Source organism: Triticum urartu, chromosome 5A, assembly GCF_056163025.1.
Source record: "Triticum urartu cultivar PI428250 chromosome 5A, HENAU_Tu73, whole genome shotgun sequence".
Classification (NCBI taxonomy): domain Eukaryota; kingdom Viridiplantae; phylum Streptophyta; class Magnoliopsida; order Poales; family Poaceae; genus Triticum; species Triticum urartu.
In genome coordinates, this window is record NC_141877.1 from 60,604,870 (window position 1) to 60,623,509 (window position 18,640).

The following is an 18,640-nucleotide window of genomic DNA, read 5'->3' on the forward strand; positions in this document are numbered from 1 at the left end:
ACATCAGCGCTTTGGTTGTATCTCAGGAGGTTCATCCTCAACTGGATCTTCCTTGTCATTGCCGCTATTCTCTTTGGGTGCATCCACCATCTATACGTCGTATGAGGAGGTGGCCGTCCAACATCCGGTAAACGGCGGGTTTTCAGCCAGCTCCTCTCCAGCATCGTCGTCCATACCGTCAATGTCCTTGGAGCCATAATCAAGCATGTCGGTTGAGTCTTCGACAGTGGCTATTAAGTGGGAGGTGGGTGGGAAGCAAAATTCCCCATCACCAGCCCCCGGCTCAAACCGGATATAATTCGCCTATGAGTCCCTTGCTAAGGAGAGGGTTTTTAATTAGTTTAGCACATCACCTAAAGGTGAGTGCCAGAAGATGTCCGCGGCGCTGAATTCAACGATCGGTGCCTGATCAGGCTTGATGGCCGCGGATGCGCGTGGTTTAGAACCTATGGCCGGAGGCGAATCCGAGGTTCCAGTGACGCAGATCCCGCTCGAGGTTGGGTCTGTGTGTGGCTCCAACGCCGCTGAATCTGCGGCTTCCATGGAGGCGTTGAGCTTCTCATCCTCGGATGGCGCGATCTGCTCCAGATCTGGGGCCAGAGCAGTCACAGGCTCTATCTCCTGGGTGTGGTCCGATGATAGATTTAAGTCATGTTCATCATGGTGGCAGGGAGCGACTGCCGTGGGTGCGAATCCATCAAAGATCAAGTCTCCACGGATATCAGTGACGTAGCTCAAGCTTCCAAATCTGACCTGATGGCCAGGGGCATAGCTGTTGATCTGCTCTGGATGGCCAACCGAGTTGGACCGCAGTGTGAAGCTGCCAAATACGAAGATCTGTCCGGGGAGGAAGACTTCCCCCTAGACAGTATTGTTGTAGATGATTGACGGGGCCATCAAAACTTTTGGAGACAACGCAGCGGAACTCTCAATGAAAGCACCAATGTCGGTGTTAAAACCAGCGGATCTCGGGTAGGGGGTCCCGAACTGTGCGTCTGAGGTCGATGGTAACAGGAGACAGGGGACACGATGTTTACCCAGGTTCGGGACCTCTCTATCACTACAAAAAAAGACACATCCATGACATTTTGGGCCGAACGAAAAAAAATTCTGTCATACATATGACACATCTATGACGATAATTGTGACAAAACCCGGTATCATCATAGATGTGGTGGGCTCCTACTTCTATGACAAAAAATCATGACAGAAAATGGGCTTTTCGTCCTGGGCGGGCCAGAGACGCAGCTGCATGAGATCCTTTGGGCCGTCCATGACGGAAAAAATCGTGGTAGAAGCGAGGGGGGGGGATTTTGGGGAGTTCCCGGTTAAGGTGGGAGGTCGGGGGCCGAGCGATGCACGTTTCTCTCGTACACGTACGCGCGTGTGTGCGAGGCGTTGGCTCTAACTGAACCCGAGCGAGGCGTTGGGCTCTAACTGAACCCGAGCGATTGCACTGCAGGCTACGCGTTACTGAACCCAAGCGATCGATCGATGGATGTTAACTGAACCCGAACGAGCGATTCCTTCGCTACTGCTACTAACTGAAGTCGATCGATGCTGCCTCTGTGATGAACAGTGAGTGTTGCGGGGGGGTTTGGATGAACAGTGAGGGTGGCATTGCCTCTGGATGAACAGGACCCCGTGGTGTGGTGGAGGGTTGGATGAACAGTAGACGATGGAGGGGTGCCCGTGGAGGGGTGGTTGAACAGGACCCCGTGGTGTGGAGGGATGGATGAACAGTAGACGGTGGAGGGGTGCCCGTGGAGGGGTGGTTGAACAGTAGCCGGTGGAGTAGCGCGCGGTGGAGGTTGGATGAACACGAGCCCGTGGAGGCTGGAGGAGGTTGACGGTGGAGATGAACAGTATCCCGTGGAGTCCCGTTTTGCGGTACGCCCCACCCCTCTTGATGAACAGGACCCGCGTTTCGACCGTACCGCTCCAACACAAGTCCGTTTCGTCCGTTTTGCGGTACGCCACACCCCTCCTGATCAACAGGACCCCTGTTTCGACCGTAGGAGGTCCGTTTCCTCTGTTTTGCAGTACGCCACACCCCTCCCGATCAACAGGACCCCCGTTTCGACCGTAGGAGGTCTGTTTCCTCCGTTTTGGGGTACGCCAGACCCCTCTCGATGAACAGGATCCCATTTCAAACGTGGTCGGTCGAACACAAGGCCGTTTCCTCCGTTTTGCAGTACGCTAGGCCTCGTTTCCATTGCCTGTTCTGTCCAAGCCCTCCCGATGAACACGACCACGCATTCCGTTCCGACCCAGCTGGTTGGCTCCCACGCATTCCGTTGCCTCCCGATGAACACGACGCATTCCGTTGCCTCCCCATGAACACGACGCATTCCGTTGCCTCCCCATGAACATGAGGACGACGCTATTTCTCCGTTCCGACCCAGCCATGTACACGAGCCCTGGCTGTACGTATGCGCGAGTAGGCGTTTGAGACCCTGCTCGTATGTACACATACATGGCCGTTTTTTCTTTCTTGCACCCTGGCCGCTATACGTACGTGTAAATGCTACATGCGCGCCTCTACTACGACACGTACGCACCTCTACTACGACACGTGCGCGCCTCTACATCCACCAGTATATATGTACGTACACGTTCGCGACCAGAATGACAATGCTACGTACGCTTTGACCAGGTGGTTCCAGACTGTCAGGCACTTCCTTGCGTGCGGAGATGTAGCTGGTAGGTCCCGGCAGTCAGGGGGGAGAATCACTTTTTTTTCCCGGACACACTTCCTTGCGTGTGAAGATGTAGCTGGTGGGTCCCAGCAGTTAGGGGGGCGAATCATTTTTTTGCCCGGACGCACTTCCTTGCGTGCGAAGATGTAGCTCGTGGGTCCTAGTAGTCAGGGGGAAACATTTTTTTTGCGAAATACGGTGGCCCGTCCGGTGGGTCCACGCTGTCAGGTGGAGGAATCATTATTTTGCACGTAATAAGGAGGCACTTCCTTGCTGCGGCCGTGGACCCAGCTGTCAGCCTCTCCACATACAGTCCACGTCTGATGGAAGTCGTTCCTTGACCACGTTGAGCACGCTGCACCGAGAGCACCACGGCGGTGGACGACGGCAAGGACTAGGAAGGGGACGACTCGGAGCCGGGGAAGATGCAGCAGTGGATGCCCACGCGAAGAGGAGTACGAGGGTTCACTGGTTCGGCTGCGGTGTGAGGCTGCTGTCGCCGCAGAATAACAGGGGGTGTGGGTGAGTAGAGGGATGCCATGGGCAGCGGTGGGAGTAGTAGGGGGCGGTGAGGCCTCTGCGGCATCACAGCCGGCCACGGGAGGCAGGAGCACGTGGCACGACCAGCACTGGTTTGGGCGGCTGGAGCAAGAAGACCAGAGGTTGAAGAAGCACTACGGCCATTGGATGAACATCGTACGGTAACAGGAGCTAGAATCGTTCAGATTGACTAATTTGACAAAGCCCTCCATCCTCGTCAACTTGGTAGGCCCACAAGTTAGGCTCCCACTATGCTGGGTTCCAGCTGGCAGGGGGAATATTCGTTTTTTTGTGCGTAATAAGGAGGCACTTCCTTGCGTGCAAAGATAGCTGGTGGGTCCGACATGTCAGCGGGGGGCACGTTATTTTCGCGAAATATAGAGGCCCTTCCGGTGGGTCCCAGATGTCAGGTGGAGGAATCATTATTTTGCGCATAATAAGGAGGCATTTCCTTGTGTGCGGCCCTGGACCCAGCTGTCAGCCTATCCACGCACAGTCTACTTTTGATGGTGTCGTTCGTTGACCATGTTGACCATGCCGCGCCGAGTGCATCGAAGGTGGTGGACGACAGCGAGAACCCGGACAGCAACGAGCCGGAGATCGGAAGACGCGGGAGTAGAGTCGCAGACGGAGAGGTGTACGAGGGTTAACTGGTTCTAGTGCGGTGTGGTTCGGCAGTCGGTGGAGAAGAACAGGAGGTGTGGAGGGGTGGAGAGATGGCCTGGCCAATAGTGGAGTAGTGCTTCATAGCGAAGCGTGCTAAGCAGAGCTGCTAGCAGCAGGAGGCGGGAGGTGGTCCTGGCGGCGCTGGAGGAAGAAGACGAGAGATTGAAGATGGATGACGATCGTTGGATGTAAATCCAACGGCTAACATGTTAGAATCATTTGTTGACTAAATTGACAATGACGTGCGTTGGCTTCGACCTATTGGCCCACATTTCAGCCTCCAAAAGTGTGGCACGTATTCAACCCATTTTTTCAGAATTTACAGTCTTTTTTTGCGCGGTAAAATTTAGTCAATTTGATATTTTTTTGAATTACAGCCATTAGCTGGGCTGGGTGAACAAATAATGTAGCGTCCATGCGGCCCATTTATTTTATTTCCTAAAAAATTACAGGCCATTTGCACTTTCTCGAAATACACGATTTTGTTGGGCTGGTTCTAATTATAATGTTGGGTTGGGCCAGCAATGTTATCAAAAAATAAAAAGGGGCTGAGCATTTTGTTATAAATATATTTAAATAATAAGTGATATGATTACATTCGTCCTTAAATCTTACCAAGCTTTTGTACACAATCACTAGGAATTTTGTGCCAAAACAATCAGGGATTTTATTTGTTAAGAAATAATTTTTATAAGTTAATAAGATGTGGGATATTGTTTTCTTACATATGTAAGTATCTGTTAAATATATGATGACAATAAAAATAATATATAATAACATATAATTTTTTTTAGAAAAACAGGGAGCATCTCCCCGGTTCCATTGCTGAGAACGAAACCACAACATATTCTGATACAGCAGCTCAAAGAGCAGTTCGAAAGCAAAGGTAGAAAAGCTACAAACTAGGGGGGTGGATGAACAAGTTCTCTGAATAACACAAATCACCCGAGCGGTGCCAAAGGCAGAGCGGATAGAGAACTCAAATGACACAAGGAGGGTCCAGCGAAGCCTTCATGGTCTTCAGCCGAGGGGCTGTGTCAGCCTGCGGCGACCAGTAAGCAAGCGGAGACACCGGGCTGGAAGGCGTAGCATGGTGGATGTCCCTCTTTTTCGGCGCCAGGTGCCCATCATCTTCATCAGAGATCTTGAGAGGAGCCCACGGGTCCAGCCCCAAAGCAGGTCGAACCTTGTTTGGCCACAAGTGATCGCCAATGGTTTCTGGAGGGATCTTGTTAGGGTTTCCACGAAGCTCATCAACTTGTCCTTGTCCGATTCGGAGGAGAGAATCGCCCAGTTCCTCACCATGTTCCTGATCAACCTCAAGACCTAAGGAACGGAAATCCAGGAGGTGTTATTGAAAATCATAGCATTTCTATATTTCCAGAGGCACCAAAGGATAACTAAGCTAACAGTATTTAAAACTGATCACTTTTTTGTAGCAATCCAGAATCTGGCGACAGATTCGAAGGATGAGAAAATCTGACTAGAGAAATATTCCTCAATGTGGGCCCAGAGATGTTTAGCAACTATACATTCAAAAAATAGGTGAGAACAAGACTCTTGTTCCAAGCAGTAAACACAATCAAGGGGTTTGATGATGTGTCTCTTCCTAAGGTTATCCCTAGTCATCAATTTGTTTTTGGAGAGAAGCCAGAGAAATACATGAATTTTAGGGGGAACTCTGAATTTCCAGATAGCAGGGATAAACACGGGTTGAACCCCTCAAAAGTTGATAACATGATAGAGGGAGCTGGAGGAATACTTCCCCTTATTGTCCAGCTGCCAAATCAGGGCATCCGGCTCGGCAGTAAAGGTAATGCTTTTGGCAATTTCCTCCAACTAGAACCATTGTTCCATGAGACTATCACTAAAGTTCCTTCTAAAAGAGAGTTTTAGGCATTGACCGTCCAAAACTTCATTGACACTTTTGTTAAGCTCATTGTAGACAGAGTAAATAGGCCAAAATTGGACTGTTAGGGGGGATGTGCGAAACCAAGTATCTTCCCAGAACCTGGTTCTACTCCCATCCCCTATGTTCCATCTGTAGCCAAATTTCACAGCATGCATAATAGATTTAATCCTTTCCAAAATCTAGAGGTCTTAGGGTTGGAGGAAGGGACAAAAATATTAGGTTTATTTCCTAGGTATTTATGGGCAATGAGAAGCTTCCAGGGTTTCAGGTCTTCCTCATAGAATCTTTTAATCAAAGACCCTAGAAGACAGATGTTAATTTCTTGGAGGTTAGGTATGCCTAGGCCTGCAAAATCTTTTTTCATAGAGACTAGGGCCCAATTAGCAAGGTGTAGCTTCCTCTTTCCCTCAAAATCATTCCACAAGCAATGAGACATCTGAGAATTGATGAGGTTCACTGCCCATTTAGGGAACTTGAAGAAGGAGAGGAGATACACTGGAATGCTAGCCAAACAAGCTTGTATGAGGATCAATCTACCTCTATAAGAGAGAAGTTTGCCCCTCCACCCAGCAATCCTTTTAATGATTTTATCCAGAAGGGGTTGGATATCCTCTCTCCTCAGTTTATCATAGTGGAGAGGGATACCTAGGTACTTAATGGGGAAGGTACCTTTATTACAGACTAGAATAGGGAGGAAGTCAGCTAACTCCTGATCATCCATGTTGATAGGGATGAGTTCACTTTTAGAGTAGTTGATTCTCATGCCGGAGACTTGTCCAAAACAGGTTAGAACAGTTTTCAGATTGCTAGCATGTGTGGAGTCATTTTCTAAGAAAAGGATGGTATCATCTGCATATTGAAGGCAGATGATGGCACCAGGGTAGACCTCAGGACCCAGCCATGCAATCAGACTATGATCAGTAGCTTTGCGCTCAGCATTTTAGTAAGAACGTCCACTACTAAATTAAACAAAAGGGAGAAGATGAGGTCACCTTACCTAAGGCCTTTACCAGCAAGGAAAAAATCACTTTCACAGTTATTTAACTTGACCCCAACAGACCCCCCATGAGTAAGTTTCTAGATCCAAATAGTCCATTTACCCCCAAAACCTCTAAGCTCCAGGAGTTTCATAAGGAAATCAAGGTCAACTTTATCGAAGGCAGTCTAAACTAGAACTACCATCTAGAGAAAAATTCTCACAAACAGCATTCAATGCCATCATTAAGAGAAGTAACATCTACACCAATCTTAGCAGCAATGGCATTGAAGGAAGGATCATTAAAGTTGGAGAAGGAAGTGTGTTTCATACCTGGGGTTTTTGCACTTCCAGTTTCTGAACCTCTTTGAGCTGTTGAGCCTTTTCAATAATGGTTCTCTTGTCACCAGCTAACCTGGCACTGGTTCTGGTGGCTTGAACAGGACCTCATTTGGGAAGGTGCTTCTCCTTAGGAAGGGCAGGGATGTCAGAGTTGTATTTTGAGTCCAAATTGTCTGGGAGTTCAGTTGTTTCAACAAGTGCCTCTTGATCCTCTTGTAGATCTACAGAACCTTCTAATTCCATCAGATCATCATCTTCCAGGAGCTCCATTTCCCTGAGGAGGTTGAATCCATTAGTTTCATCAAGCACATAATTCAAGATCTTTTCCTAGATGCTGAGTTCAGGAGTGTATGGAGAATCGGGGAGGTGTGTCTTGAGGACTGAAGTGGTGTAGTTTCTCCAAGCATCTGATTGTGGCCAAAAGACTGTCCTCTGATGTTAAGGGCCCCAGAATTGGCAGCAGGCCCTTTATCTAATTCAGATCTAGAGCTCCTGTTGGATTCAGCATCTTCAGTAAGATTGGTACCAGTTTTAGCTGCAGAGACATATGTACCAGCAGAGATGTTGGTGGAGGTGCCAGTTTTAGTGGGTGTTAAGGACTCCACCTCAATGAGTAGGCTCTAGATTTTGTTCCTAACTCCAAAAAGCCTATCAGCAGGGATTTTGGAGGGATGTTTACATAAGATTTTGACCCTAATAGTTTCATAGAATGACTTGAAATTATGCTGCCAATCCACTTCCAGTAAGACCCTAGAGTGGAAGTGGTTTGATCCAGCATAGTCCAGTCACACCACTTGGGGGTTCAATTTCCTGATCTTGATCCATGTTTCCTGGAGGTCCTCTTCATCCTCAATCCTGCCTTTCCAGACTTCAACATTGACTACAACATTGTCTTTTTTGAGACCAAAACAGGGGTATCCAGCAACTTGAACTACATCTATTTCAGGATGGAATTTGACCAAGAATGTCCACTCATCTAGGGCATTGATTGGCCAGGGCCAGTTGGTTTTGTAAATGTCTGCAAACTCAGTGGCAAGTTCCTTCTTGGTCACTTCACCAGCTTCTACCAGAACAATCCCCACATTCTTCAGGGAGCCATGATACTGAGCATTTTCATCAGGTGGGTCTATGTGGTAGAACCCTAATCCCGGAGCAGCACTTCCAACATATCTAGCAGAACTGTGAGTTTTCCTTCTAACAGGGAAATTCTCAACTTTATGGGTAACCATTTTGCAGATAAAACAACTCTTGGGCTTGACACATTTATCCAAATGATGCCCTGGTTCCCCACAGTTGCAGCGGATCACCTCAGAGTATGCCATAAGGACCGAAGTAGGGGCAGGAGCAGTTTTCTGGATGTCCTGTCTCTTATTTTGCTGATTCTTGCCTTGAGATTTCCAACTATTCTGAGAGTCAGAGCCACCAGCAGATTGATCTTGGGAAATTACAGGAGCCTACCCAGATTGTGCCCCCATTTGGGGCGGAGGTGGGCCGTACCACTACCCAACCGACTCTCCCCCCCATTGTGATAGGGGAAATTCATCAGAGTTCCTAGTTCCTTCTCATCCTCCAGCCAGATGTTGTCTCCCAGGAAGCAGAAATAACCACCAGACAGCTCAATTGAAGCAGATTGCAAGCCTAATTTCAATCTTCTGCAGGTTTGGGGGAGAGGTAAGGTAGGCGATCCACCTGCTCCGGCTCTGGTGGCGTGCTGGTGGGCATGAGTCCAGTCAAGCATTCCCATCTCGCAGCACAGCGTGGATCTCCTGAATTCACATCTCCTTTCGCCCATCGAACGAACGCAATCGGCGGCTCCCTGGGGTGGGGCATCCTGTGCTTCTCCGAGAAATCTCCTTCGAAGTAGATCCGTAGGGCTATATTAAGCAGCTCCCAATCCACATGATCCTTGCACATCCGAGCATACCTGTGCGAGTGAGAGAACGGATTCGGTCCCTCCTTGGCTTCCTCCCTCGCAGCTTCCTCCTCTGCTTCCCTCCATTCGCACGTGCACTGGGTCCAGGAGAGAGTGTCGTCGTGGATCCGCATCGCCCGCTCCCTCCATCTCCTCCCTCGAGTCTCCCACAACACCGCCGGCGCGATGGAGTTGAGCAGCTGGAGCATCCATAGGAAGGCTTTGTAGACATGTGGGAGATGCATCTTGTACATCTGCATGTCTTCCAGCCATTCTCCCGTGGATATGGCTGGCGACTCCATGGGGCGCGCGAGCGGACTTGCTGAGGGGGGCAGGCGCGCCCGGAGTCAGGAGGCAGGGGGTGGCGGCGATATCTATGGCGGCGGCGAGGGTGGAGGTGGTGGCGGGGGCGAAGGGGATCGCGAGAGCGGTCATCTCTTTGCTAATTATGTGAACTAAACAGTCAACATATAAAATAATTTAAACATATATAATATAGTTAGAAGGGAAACATAAGTTGGACCTGGCGTTCCTATTCTTATATAGAAAAATAGAACAGACCTCTGTGTTTTCTTCAAAAAATACATAAATTGGGCTGCCAAAAATAGAACCTCGGATGGGAGGTCCATAGGCCGGTCGATACATGACGGCCCTAAGAAAATACAAACAGGCCTATGGACCTCCCATCTGAGGTCGTGGGCTGTGCATGTTAAAAATGAAAGCCTAGACGGGGCAGCCCAAAACCACGTCCAACACTTGCCAAAACTCCGTCCCTCATTTTCTCTGTGTTTCGCACACTCGACATTGTGTGGGCATTTTTACTGTGCATCATATGAAGATGTGCTATGCATGAATGTTGATTAGCATGATGTTAACTAGCTGGTAATTCCATTTTCGACCATGAATAAAACTTCCAACATGATGTTAACCCTGTTTGAAAAGGCCGTGTTAATATAAATGCTCTGCCTCTGAAAGTTGCAGTTTCTTACTTGAAACTGAACTTGCAGTTTCTTATCTAAAACTAAAACTTGCAGTTTCTTCTCTGAGAATCACATTGTCTGCACTTTTATACTCCCATGAAACTACATTTTTTAAGTGCTAAAAATAGATATCTAGAATTCATAAAATACTTCATATGCTCAATACTGCAAATCAGAAATTCAAAAGACATTCATATCTGGAAGTACTCTCAAATTACACAACACAAAACACAATTCACAACTTGCAAATACTGACAACCCTAAGCTCCTCCTGACAATTCACAACCTGCCCGACTATTGGGCTGGGGGTAGCCCCCTCCTATTCCTCGGCGCCAGACAGCCGCCCCGTGAGACGATGTGAATGGCGAGGGAGACGATGGCGGGGAAGCGTCATCGGGCCAACTCCTTTTCTCCTCTTGCAGTTGGGTTCGATCGATGAAGACTCCACCGGATCGCTCTGGCAGGACACCCTCACAAACGGCACCCTGTAGATGCTCGATCCTTCAATCTCTGGTGGATGCTCCATCTAGGATCGATACTCCCAACACCGCTCCCTCACGATCGGATTCGGTGAATCTGTTTGCTACATGGCCCAGAGGAGCAGCTCTATGTACTCCGGCGCGACTCCCTCCAGGAGTATCGCCGCCTTTTCGCTCTGTTGCAGATATTTGGCCATGGATGTCGCCGTCGCCGCTAGTTGGTCCTTGTTGTCAAACCAAGACTGTATCTCCAACATCCTAGCTAGCTTCACAGGGCCGCCGTCTGTGATCCTCACGTATCGGTTGTACTCCTCCATCGATCTACTTCTCCACAGCACCTTCACTCGCTGGCGGTGGTTTTTGAATGGAAGAGGAGAGGAGCAGCGCTGGTTTTGGATTAGAATGGGAGAGGAGCGACCCTGGTTTTAGACTGGAACAGGAGAGAAGGGGCGGTGGTTTTGAAATGGAAGAGGAGAGTAGCGGCGCTGCATTTAGATTGGAACATGAGAGGAGCAGCGGTGGTTTAAGAGGAGAAGAGCGGAAGAGCGGCGCTGGTCTTGGAAGTATTTTTTTGTTATTTTGCGTATTTTGGGTCAAAGTTTGACCACATACTGTATTTGACAAGCAAAATGTGAATGCATGTCACCAAAAATTGTATCGTTTGGTTCGTATCTGAATGTACTTTCAAATTATATTATTTTTGTAACGTATAACATATATTTTATGTGTGAAAATCATGGTCAATTATGACCCAGAATGTGGGGTCGCTTTCTTAATTGAAGGGTAAATTAATTTTGATTTTGATCCAGTCACAGCGCGCCGGCCCTCTCGTCCAATCCTAAATCGCTGCCGCACGCTCCTCTCCCTCTTCTCCATTGCAAAACCACCTCCTCTCCTCTCCATCATCTCCATTCCAAAACCACCGTCTCGCCTCTCCCTCTTCTGATCTTCTCCATTGCAAAACCGTCTCCTCTCCTCTCCATCATCTCCATTCCAAAACCACCGTCTCGCCTCTCCCTCTTCTCTATTGCAAGACCACCGTCTCTCCTCTGTTTTCTAGACGCTTTGCTCCATGGCGCGGGCGCAATCCATGGATACAAAATTAGTATACTGTATACTATTTAAAAGTCGAGGGCGGGGCTTTTCCTGTGCGGTAGGCGGCGGGGCAGTTCCGCCTAGTCAGTTCAACAGAGACGCGAGAAGACGAGGGAGTAGGCTGCTGCAAATGTAGGGTTGTGTGATTTTACAGCGAGTTACTGCTGGACAGGTGGGGCCTCGTGATTTGACTTGCCATTATCATTTTAACTACGGTGCTACGACCGGCGTGAGTCTCCCGATTCCTAACCACCTCCATACAGGTGCCTCTCCCAATGCTCCACCATGTAGTAGAGGCTAGCTCTTGCATGAGAGCCCACTTCTCCACTTTTTCCTTGCCTCTCTTTCCTCCACATATGCAAAAATGCCATGTAAAGCGCACTATTGTACTTACTTTTACTTGCTCCTACAGGTGCTTAAGCTTGCCACATAGGCATAAAGTCTGATGTGGCAAGTTAATCAAGAAGAGAGAGACTAGTTTGGTGACCCAAGGAAGAAACGGTGCTAAGCGCGTGTACCTAGGTGAAAAGACAATTTTGAGTATATAGCTAATTAAATGAAGCAAACTTAGCAACACCATTTCATTGGAAGAGGTCACTCCTTGGCAAATGCAATAAATACTAGTACTCCCTGTGTCCCATAATATAAGAACGTTTTTGGCACTACACTAGTGTCTAAAACATTCTTATATTATGGGACGGAGGGAGTATGAAGAAAGAGATAGAGAGGAGTAAAAAAATACACTTATAGCCAACCTTGTTGTAGTATGAGTGACTAAGTGATGACTATGTATGATATGCCAACATCAGATAGCCTAACGCACCGTGTTAAATCTCCAAGGGAGTGACCGCGTGAGCGACACGACGGTCGTGGTAGGCGCGACCATGATACGGGATGCTGGCAGCCCTTGGATCTGAGATCAAACGGTCGCATGCTAAGTTGCTGAAAATTTGCAGAATAACCCTCCAGGATAGGATATTCACCCATAGGTCTAGAATCACACCATGCAACCGTTCGATCTCAGATCCAAGGGCTCTTGGAATCCCGTATCATGGGAGAATGGAAAGCCACTACCCTGCCATTCGCACCCTGGTAGTTCGCTCCTACTCGGCCCCACACGTCCTTCAATACTACGGCGGTTCTCTCCTAGTCGTCCCGTCCATTCAGATTACGGTAGTTCCACTAATCCTAACTGAGGGAGTCCTGCATTAGGGGTCTCCGGACAGCCGGACTATCTCCATTGGCCGGACTGTTAGACTATAAAGATACAAGATTGAAGACTTCGTCTCGTGTCCGGATGGGACTCTACTTGGCGTGGAAGGCAAGCTAGGCAATACGGATATGGATATCTCCTCCCTTGTAACCGACCTTGTGTAACCCTAACCCTCTCCGGTGTCTATATAAACCAAAGGGTTTTAGTTCGTAGGACAACAACCACAACATACAATCATAGCATAGGCTAGCTTCTAGGGTTTAGCCTCTCTGATCTCGTGGTAGATCTACTCTTGTACTACCCATATCATCAATACTAATCAAGCAGGACGTAGGGTTTTCCTCCATCAAGAGGGCCCGAACCTGGGTAAAACATCGTGTCCCCTGCCTCATGTTACCATCTGGCCTAGACGTATAGTTCGGGACCCCCTACCCGAGATCCGCCGGTTTTGACACCGACATTGGTGCTTTCATTGAGAGTTCCTCTGTGTCGTCGCCATTAGGCTTGATGGCTCCTGCTATCATCAATAGCGATGCGGCCCAGGGTGAGACTTTTCTCCTCGAACAGATCTTCGTGCTCGGCGGCTTTGCACTGCGGGCCAATTCGCTTGGCCATCTGGAGCAGATGGAAAGTTACGCCCCTGGCCACCTAGTTAGGTTTGGAGGCTTAAACTACACGGCCGATATCCGTGGAGATTTGATCTTTGATGAATTCGAGCCTCTGCCTTGTGCGCCACGTGGTCACGATGAGCATGACTTAGCCCTCCCATCGGACAGTGTTAAGGAGATCGCACCGGCAGCCGCTCCGACCCTCAATTCGGAGCCAGTCGCGCCTTCCGCAGATGGGTGGATGGACCCCGCCATGGAGGCCTTACCCTTAGTGGCGATCGAACCGAACATCGACCTTGCCTTGCATGAGAGCTGTGTGGTTAAACTGCCGGATCCTTCTCCGGCCATAGACTCCGGACCGCCTGTGCCCGTTCCTATCGAATCCGATTGGGCGCCGATCATGGAGTTTACCTCCGCGGATATTTTTCAGCACTCGCCCTTTGGCGACATACTGAACTCATTAAGGTCTCTCTCCTTGTCAGGAGAATCCTGGCTGAACTATGTCCGGCAAGACTAGGATGTGGATGACGAAGAAATTTGAGGCCCACCCACCACCCACTTGGTAGCCACTATCGATGACTCAACCGACATGCTCGACTTCGACTCCGAAAACATCGACAGTATGGACGACGATGCGGGAGGCGAAGAGGAACCACCGCCCACAAGGCGCTGGATGTCCACCTCATCATATGACGTGTACATGGTGGACACACCAAAAGAAGACGACGACGAGGAACGGAAGGACACAATGAAGGCTTGTCCCCTTGAGAAGCAGTCAAAGCGGCGGTGTAAGCACCACCCCAAATCCCGCCTCGGCAGAAATAACGATCATACAGACCCAGCGTTGGAGCACGGTGAACCACTGCCGGACCACGGCAATACGGAGAATCAAACCGAACAAACCAATTCTTTCAAAGATAATAGTCCGGATGACATAACGCCGAACAGGCACCCGGAGCAGCAGAATGCCCGTCAAAGGCTTGTTTCCACCGCGAGGAGTCTGAAAAAGTAGAAGCAAAGGCTCAAGGCTGCGCAGGACACACTCCAAATCAGATGGAGTAAAGTACTCAACACAGCAGCGAAGTATGGTGGTAATCGCCCCACCAAGAACTACCCGAAGCGGAAGTTGCTACCCAAATTCGATGAGGAGGCCCTAGATCCCCCACAACCAAAAATCAAAACGGCCACCTAGCCGGATAGACGACCTCACAACCAACATGGAGTGGCAAACAACTCCACTCACAAGCCAATAAGCGATCCACAAGAGGGCTCACACCAAAAGGACGGCGCAACCAGATCCATCTATGGACCACAAAAGCACGCCCCAGCATATGATGTAACACAACAAACATCAGAACAACATGGTACACCCAGATACAGGGGTGCCGCACACCCCCTATGTTTTACCGATGAGGTGCTGGACCATGAATTTCCAGAGGGATTCAAACCCGTAAACATAGAGGCATATGACGGAACAACAGATCATGGGGTCTGGATTGAGGACTACATCCTCCATATCCATATTGCTCGAGGAGATGATCTCCATGCCATCAAGTACTTACCCCTCAAGCTCAAAGGGCCAGCTCGGCACTGGCTTAAAAGCCTCCCCGAAAACTCCATTGGAAGCTGGGAAGAGCTCGAAGACGCTTTTCGGGCAAATTTTCAAGGGACTTATGTCCGACCCCCGGATGCGGATGATCTGAGTCATATAACTCAAAAGCCCGGAGAGTCAGCCCGAAAGCTTTGGAACAGGTTTCTTATTAAGAAGAACCAAATAGTTGACTTCCCGGACGCCGAAGCCTTGGCAGCTTTTAAGCATAGCGTCCGCAACGAATGGCTTGCTGGACACCTCGGCCAAGAAAAGACAATAACAATGGCAGCATTAACAAGCCTCATGACCCGCTTTTGCGCAGGTGAGGACAGCTGGCTAGCCAGATGCAGCACCAGCGACCCAAGCACATCTGAAGTTAAAGATGAAAACGGGAAATCCCGACGCAGCAAAAATAATAAGCGTCGAAATAAAGAAGACAGCCCGAAGAGCACGGTGGTACACGCCGGATTCCAAAGCTCTCGGCCAGGTCAGCAAAAGCCGCCCTTTAAAGGTGCTAGAGATGAACTGTCTAGCCTGAACAAAATTCTAGACCAAGTATGTCAGATCCATAGCACCCCTGGTAAACCCGCTAATCATACCCACAGAGAATGTTGGGTCTTCAAGCAGTCCGGCTAGCTCAATGCCATACACAAGGGGGAGCATACACCAAGCGAAGATGAGGATGAGCCTCTCAAGCAAGACACTGGGGAACAAAAGAAGTTTCCATCAGAAGTCAAAACAGTCAACGTATTACACGTGATCAAGGGAAGCAAAGCGGCCCTCCCAGATAAATATGCCCAAGGGCCTATCACCGCGAAACCCTGCCACTGGTCGTCTCAACCGGTCACTTTCGACCATCGTGATTACTCAGCAAGTATCCGGCGGGCAGGATGGGCTCCCCTGGTATTAGACCCAATAATTGATGGATACCACTTTGCACGAGTCCTGATGGACGGTGGCAGCGGTTTAAACCTGATATACCAGGATACAATCCGCGAAATGGGGATAGACCCAACGAAAACTTGTCATAGCAACACTACCTTTAAAGGAGTAACGCCAGGCCCAGGGGCTCACTGCGTGGGCTCCCTGCTACTAAAGGTTATATTCGGCTTCCCCGATAACTCCCGTACCGAACATTTAACCTTCCACATTGCTCCGTTCCAATGCGGTTATCAAGCACTACTTGGACGCGAAGCTTTTGCTCGCTTTAATGCAATACCGCATTACGCTTCCCTCACGCTCAAGATGCCCAGTCCACGTGGCATCATTACAGTGAACGAAAGTATTAAGCGATCTTTGCGCGCAGAAGAGAATGCGACTACCTTGGCAGCCGCACACTAAAAACGGCCTCACCAACTGAAGCATTTTATAGGTCGTCAAGACCACACACGCGGTTAGACGAGTCCGGCGCTGCTATATGTAATTTGTACCGGATCGATGGCCACACCCCTATTACAAATACAAGGGGCTCAACGCGCGTAGACAAGTGGCAATTTCTACTCATTTCTAGTTATACATGGTTTCTTTAAAAACCCAACTTTTTGCGTGACAACTTTTTCACCTAAGTTCCTCTCTTTTACAGATGACCATCGTGCTACACCCGTCCAGGATACGGCACAACGGAGACACAGGCGCAGACGTGCAGCAGGGACCCGCTCCAAGGATTCTTTTTAGATTAAGACCCTGCGTAAACCTTTTTTACTGTCTCTTGTTGATACACATCCACCGAATTCTCAGCACAATTGAGAAGGATGCTGATGTCTTGGCATGTGGCCACGTCAGAATAATGCACGTACCTGGACACAAGGGGCTTCTTACAAAGGGCACTATTTAGGCCCGGTTTATACCATAAAGACCGAATACCTTAGGGAGTGTTCAGCGTCGCGAGCTTGGCCTTATATGCATCAACTCCGAATCATTGTCTTTGGTCAAATGTTGGGTTTGCCCGGCTCCTTTGTTTTGGTGCCTTACGTTCCGCTTTATCAGCTAAGGCAGCACCAGGAGAAATACTGCGATTGTGCCCTGGTTCATCCGGACGAGCACCTCAGTAGAGAAAGCCGAAAACTGACTGTCATGATATAGCGTGAGACTGGTCAACCACTTGATGACCTATCGGAATGTTAGAATTCCTCCGCCTTAACAAAGGGCCGTTTTCCGGCCAGGCATGTACACACCCCGAGATCGGGAGAGTGCGGAGCCACCAGGGGCTATCTAGTAGCCCCACTGTCAAACTCCTATGGCTAAGTGAAAGTGTTAAAGCATTATAGTCCGGTTGCCTCGTTCGCTGTGCTATCACCTCCTTAATAGGACCAAGACGTTGGGTTAAGTGTGAACACGCGTTTTTTGCAAGCACCTCCACATTATATGCGTGGGGGCTGAAGCCGACGACTGCAATCTTTCAGGTTATACACATGTATACATAAACGACCGCACATGAGGCATCATATTACTTTCAGGCAAAGGTATAAACACAGCCTTATAAAAATTCATAAAAACATTGTGTTTACAATGGGAATACATATCACTCAAACATAATATTCTTCGAGCACTGGGCCTCTATCAAATGAGCACCCTCAAGAACCTCCTTGAAATAGTGCTCGGCGGCCACTCGGCCTATGGCTGAACCCTGCGCCGCAACAGTGGTAGCGTCCATCTCCGCCCAGTATGCTTTAACACGGGCAAGGGCCATCCGCGAGCCTTCTATGCACGCCGACCTCTTCATAGCATTAATGTGCGGCACCGCACCAAGGAACTGCTGCACTAAGCTGAAATAGCTGTTCGGCTTTGGCTTTTCTGGCCATAGCTGATCCACGACAGACCTCATGGCGAGGCCGGACAACCTATTTAGTTCGGCCCATTCGGCTAGCTGATCAGTCAATGGAAGCGGACGCTCTGGAATGTTGAATTGCGACCAGAACAGCTTGTCCACCTCACAATCTGTTTGACCTTGGAAGTATTTGGTCGCATCGGCAGCGCTCACCGCCAAGTCCATATATGCATCTGCCGAACTCCACAGCCGATCCAGAGGGGCATACCGTGGATCTCCGAACTTCCTTCGTAGCATGAAGGGCTTACCAGCCACAATATCCCCGGCTTCCCGTAGCTCCTCCTTCTTCGCTCTCATAGCAGAGCTGGTGTCTTTGTTCACCATCGTGGCCTTCTCAAGGTCAGTTGCCTTCGCTCGGTTTTCTTTTTCAAGGAGCCGGCAACGGTCGGCAGTGTCTTTTAATTCTACGGCCATCTTGGCCATCTTCTCTTTGCTCTCGCAATGTGTGGCCTTCTCGGCTTTCAACTCTTCGGCCGCCTTCAAAGCAGCCGCATTACTCATCCTCGCTTGTTCCTTGGCTCAGGCAAGTTCTGCCCGCAAGGTTTCCACAGTGGCAGCTCCATCTGCAGTCACAACATATTAAAGATACTGGCATCATGCTGCTCTTACTACATGGCATTCACCAGAAAATAACATTTACCCTGTGCCTCGTCAAGCCTCTTGTTAACAAGCTCGATGTCGGCGTCTACCGCATCCAGTTGCCGTTTTAATTCGGCAAACTCACTAGTCCGGCTAGCCACCGGAGCTTCCACCACCTGCACAAAAAGGCAGTCTGGTTATTGCCTGGGACTATGATCCTC